The sequence below is a fragment of the Eucalyptus grandis genome, chromosome 9 (genome assembly GCF_016545825.1).
Source record: "Eucalyptus grandis isolate ANBG69807.140 chromosome 9, ASM1654582v1, whole genome shotgun sequence".
NCBI classification, from domain to species: domain Eukaryota; kingdom Viridiplantae; phylum Streptophyta; class Magnoliopsida; order Myrtales; family Myrtaceae; genus Eucalyptus; species Eucalyptus grandis.
In genome coordinates, this window is record NC_052620.1 from 3,283,810 (window position 1) to 3,289,741 (window position 5,932).

Consider the following 5,932-nt stretch of genomic DNA (forward strand, 5'->3'; position numbering starts at 1 on the left):
TTTTCATCCCATCCTTTATCTAGGGTTTCCATGCAATAATAGATTGGAGGAATATATAATACATATACAAGATATCAAATTACTTTATACGTATTTTTCTTTCACTCAAGGGGCCACGTATAGATTATCAGCTTTGCCATTGTATAGCTAATCTAAAATTAAGCAAAAGGACACATCACGTACACATAACAAGACTTGTGTAATATGAACTCTACACGATAAGATATTTGCGTGTTACATAATTTTCAGAAGGTGTTGAAAAATATGATTATACGTTTGCAGATTTGGACAGGTTTTAGACATTCGTGCTGAATGAAAACTAAATAAATTGAAGGGTCATATGCTTTATAGAATGTTAAATATTTGAAATAGAGGACAGCACTAAATGGATGACACTAGAACAATTATTGTGATAGCAAGTCTTTTGACCTATTGAGCCGTGGACCATTCAGCGGTATCGTCTTATGGATGGATGAGGAATTCATTATCCCAGCAAAATCACATTGGCCAATTACTATTTGGGAATCACATTGACTTTAAGCAAAGCCCACAATTTTTTATTATTTATTTATTTGTTTTCTTTTTTATTTTTGTATGTCTGAACCACTAATTTTGAGGTGAGACGACACTGATTGGCTTCTTTTGAGTGGCTTTTGGCCAGCAAGTTGTGCTGTCTTCCCCTCCGAGGAAGAAAACTTCGGAAGCCATCCTTCAACAAAGTCAAACGCCATGAAAGGCACGTTTTTTGACAAGGTACCACATTTCGTATATCAAAGGTCGGCCAAGACATTATTAGAGAGTAGTTAATTTAGATTTAGACGATACGAGATTTGTTTTGATGGCATCATGGACTTTTAAGATGGATCGTGATTGTCACTAGCCCTAATTTAGAGGAAAATAAATAGTTCTATTGTATAATGTTCGTACCTCTAGTGAAAATAATATAAGCTCCCCAACCGGAAAATGAAAATATAGAGTAAAAATGAACTCGCTCGATACCATTTGTTTGGTGGAAAATCGATTATTTTGAGAAAGTTTTCCTAAATAGTTGTTTTTAAGGTTCAAAAAAATGAACAGACAAAAAAACTTTTCACTATGACAAAAAGTATTAGCCATAGATTGTGATTTAAAATGACTATTTCTTTTTTCTTTTTTTTTTTTTTTTTTTTTTGTAAATGATGTGAATGGTCATGTTTAGAAAAGTATTTTTTTAGTCATTTATTTTTCACGAAATGAATTTGAATAGATTAGTTGAGATCGTAAGGTGTGATTTATGTATAGCCAACTCGTCAAAAATTAATGACGTTGGAAAAAACTGAGGACATGACCTTGTAGAGGCCTATCGTTAGCTGCCCATTGACAAAATATAGAAGTGGAGAAGACACAATGTTTTCATAAAGGTCGACAGAAATACATAATATTTTGACAATAATTTGAAAAAGTCAACCAACATGTCGATGAATTGACTTAATCAATAACATTGATTTCTAGGATTCAATTATCACGTGTCATCACAAATATATATAGTTCCGCGCATGTTTGGTTGTGCAAAACCCCTAAAAAGAACACAAAGACATGGTAATTGAATTTCATGTTTGATTCTATTTGTATGCTAGTGTTACTTCAAAAGAAGTACTCATCCAATGTGATTGTGGCCCCAAAGACCTACCATCCTAAGTGGAGTTGGACTGATATGGATCCTTTTTATATAACAAAATAAGGGCATTTATACCTTTTGATACGAATAATTTACTTAGATTCGAGTAAATCTTATTGTGATATGCATAATTTTATATTTATAAAATCATTTTTACGGAGGATGAACATGTAAAGAATATATTGTTTTGGTGCAAATTGAAGGGTTTGAAAGCTCAAAGGGTAGAAAATGAAGGACTTCAAAAATTAGGAGATCACAAGTGTAATTTTAGGGCAAAGCTCTGGTTAAATTTTTGTAGTCATCCACAAAGGAATCTTCATACTGTAGAACCAAATATTTTTTATATTCATGTTGGGTCCTTTTCAACTTGGATTTTTCAGGCTGGTATGATTTGATAGAATCAAATCAATCGACAAAATGTGTAGCCTAGGGTAGCTACAAAAAATGGGTCAGTCGCATCTGGGACACTCGCTATTCAGAAAGCACCCAAGTTTTCCCCCAAAGTATACATAAATAATTCACAAAATTGAATATGTTGCTTTCTGACGTCATATGACTTGTAAATGCCATCAACAAAGGTAATTTGGATTTTTTTTTTCCAATTATTCTACATCTTTTAAATCCATTTTACTTAGAAAAAAGCAGATTTTATTCCTAAGAAAGAGATAAAAATCCTCATCCATGTCCACATATTTTACACTAATTAAAAAAGTGATACCCCATCCACCGCGCAATTCACTTAGACAAAGAGATTTGGTCTCCGCATACTAGGACAAATGGATCATTAGGGTTCTTCTAAGTTTAAAATAAATAAAAACAGAGGACTGGATAAGGATGTTTTTTTTTTTTTTTTTTGTAAGAAACTGGATAAGGACGTTCATTTGCCTCAGATGCAACAACCTTAATGCCACCAGCTGTTATTCAAGTTTCAATTAAAAATCTAATGAAAAATTTAAATAATTAATTGTGATAAATATTTCTTTACTAAGAAAATTGCAAAATAAGTCTTTAAACCTATAATGAGGATGCAAATTTAGTCATTTTTTAATAAGTCTTGAACTTTTATGTGAAATTTTAATATAACCATTTCAGTTAATATTCGTCAAAATTGCTAACATGGCTTACTAGTCATCACTTGACGTCTCAACGTGACACATCATTATATTAAAAATTTTAAAAAATTATTGAAAGGACTATATTGGATCTTCACTCAAAGACTTAGAACAATAATTAACAAAATTTAAAAATTTAAAATTGAATCTACAATCGTAATACAATACAATATATATGTGTGTGTGTGTGTGTGTGTGTGAGAGAGAGAGAGAGAGAGAGACTAATGAGATAACATCATCTTTATTCATCGCCACTCAAATTGAGACTCCCTGCCTTACGAATCAACCTTAAATCATATCCATATTGATTCTTGAGTGTGAAAAATGTCATTAGCACCACTATTCCACACCCACGTGCTTATCTTAACTTCTGTGGATAGCCCACCTTTCCCCAAAAGAAATGCAAAATTTGCGTCTCCATTTGCGGCGGTTGACAAAAGAAAAATGTGGAAACACACGAGGAGATTAACCAAAGGGTTTGATCCCTCTTTTTCTTATTTAGTTAATAATTGGGAGGACTTCCATGTGAACCCAGATTAATTCTTAATTCTAGAAGTTTGAGAAAAGTGGCAAGTTGTAATTGATGAAATAATTGAAGACGTGGGTCGGACGCAGGTGCCCAATAAAATTCTTTTTTATCACATTTTTTTGAGAAATTAATTTTTTAAGTACATCTTCATTTGTCATTTTAAAAATGAAACGTGTCGAATTTGCTGGCTCAATTTAGAAATTAAAAAGATTTTTTTTTTTTTTTGTATGGTTAAATCGTCCTTCCTCTAACCAAGAAGCGATAACCAACATGCCATTGTCCTTATCTAAGCTTAACCAAGTGGTTCCAATTGACCTATTTTTTCATGTGCTTTTCTGGAGATGATACCGCATTCCCTCCTCAAAACGTTTGGATTTGAAAAGTCCAACCACCAATCTATTCCTAGAGATGTATTTTTCAATTTTATCTTATTTAGTATGTCGCTTTCAAAATAATGTCTATGCAAACTCAACCGAAAGTGGTCCCAGAGGGAGAAAGAGAGTTACAATAACTAATTCATCCCATAGATAGTCGAACGTAGAAGAAATGGTGATGACAAGTGAGAAAAGTGCACTAAAGAAAATTGAATTTTTCGCCAGAGTACTCAAAAAAAAAAAAATGGAATTAACAAGAAAGAGAAGAAGACAAAGTGAACAAGGCGAGTCACATGGTACGATGTTGTCCCACATGCTACTGTTTCTTTGCACGCTGGGATAGCATCACATTTCATCTAAGATTAGTTAATCTATATAAATAGGCAAACCAATGTGCTGTTTTCTTAAAAGGAGGCCATTTTAGTAAACCCATAAAATCATTGGTAATTATTGAGTGGAATGGAGAGCTTTAATGTTGCTATGTCGTACATGATTTTCTCGTCAAATGAGTAAATGGTTTTCTTTTTCGAGCTCCTCAGCTGTTTAGTTGAAGTTGTTAGATTTGGTGATTTGGTAGGTGAAGTGAGTCCTTAAGATCGTAGAAGGATAGAAATTTCTACAGTATTTGGGTATAGTGAGGCTCTAGCGAACAAGTTCTGCAATATCAACCGATCATTGATCCTTAGGCCCAAGTAGATAGGGCAAATTTCATCAACATAGATTTGCACACAATCCCAACAGTAAGAAGCGAGGAAGGTCGGCAATCTTGAATTGGCAATGCATAAATTACTGGTGCCATTCTTCCACCGCATACATGTACGACGCATTCATCGACTCGTCTTAAATATCCGTGGCTTCTCCCGAGCCGAGACACTATAAAGGCATTGAGCTGCTCAAAGTTCTGCACAAGTTTCTCGAAGAGCGAACAGGAAGGGAATTCAAAACTTGATTTGCATTTAACTTTCTCAGTCCAATTTACATGTTCAGTGAGCATGGGTTAGCACATAGATCAACCGGAACAAAAACCTAAAAACTCAGCTTTTGCCCAATTCTACTTTGGCACTCGCAGCAAAAAGCTGCGGAAGGAATTAAAAGAATCTGTACACTCTATAAACGAAACTAAAGGAAATGTGTGGATGTCCCCGTTCAAGAGAAGAAACTATCTTCGATGCTTCAATCTCTGCCAGCTAAGATTCGTCTCCGCTTATAGACTAATTGGTACCGATGCAACACTCCTTTGCAAGATCCCATTCTGTTTTCTCTTCCGAAACCCGTCTCTAAGCTTGCGCTTGTAACTTAATCCGTAAAATCTGCTCTGGTCCACGGATCCAGCTACCTGCAACACGTAGCACGACGACCAAAAGTTTAACTTGATGACTAGCCATGAAGCTTTAATCAGGTTAAAGGAGATACATAAGCCAGCATCAAGGAGCAATCAGGACCAACATGCATTTCACACCATAGAACATAGTCAAAACTTGAACAGTTCAGTCAAAGATGATGAATGCAAAAACATACCAGAGATAAAAGGGCCGTACTCCCAGTGTCATGGGATGCTACAGAAGCCAAAACAAGATTAGTAAGTAGAAGCATAAGGTACATGAAGTAAAGAAATTAACTAGACGAAACTAGTTAGGGGAAGGCATAAATAAAATTCTCAAATATATACCCCTTGTCGCTTTGCATATAGAACGGTGAAGATATTTTTGTATCATTGTTGTCCCTGAAAGCCCAAGAGGGGATAACCCAGTAGCTCTTGCATATCGGAAACAGGCATCTCTGAAAATCCAAAGGATGCTTCCCATGTTGTCCGCACTTTTTTTTTTTTTGGGGGTCAATAATAGTGTTTCATTCATTCCTTAAAAACGACGAGCTTTACATGGAAGGGATAAGTTGGAATCATAACACAAGATAGTCCAAAGGGGAGTGGGTGGTTCTCGCTGCCAATTTGAAGGAAGAAGTTTAAGGTGTTGTGCCTTTGCAACCCAATCTACAGCATGATTGGCTTCTCTCGGGCAAAAGGTGACTCTTGCGTTGGTTAGTTGCGCCAAAAGTTCTTTGCATTCCTGTACTTGGTCCTGCACAGCCCATGGCGCTACTTCCCGGCCCAGAACGGATTCGACAAGCGTGCGGCTATCACTTTCACAAAGCCAACTCCTTCTCAATTCAAGTACTTCCCCCACGTGACAAGCTTCCCTCTGTTTCAACATGATGGTTTTATTAGTGATGGGCTTAAGGCCCGTCCGCCCAAGTTGGGCCC

The 5,932-nt window shown here is 35.7% G+C and overlaps 1 long non-coding RNA gene across 1 annotated transcript; it reads right to left on the reverse strand.

Moving 5' to 3' along the window:
* Window positions 1-4,606: 4,606 nt before the first annotated feature.
* Window positions 4,607-5,292, reverse strand: LOC108955372. The gene is made up of 2 exons (XR_005546407.1): window positions 5,191-5,292; window positions 4,607-5,008 (listed from the first exon to the last, which is right to left on the reverse strand). It is a non-coding gene; the product is annotated as an uncharacterized LOC108955372 (long non-coding RNA).
* Between the last annotated feature and the right edge of the window lie 640 nt (window positions 5,293-5,932).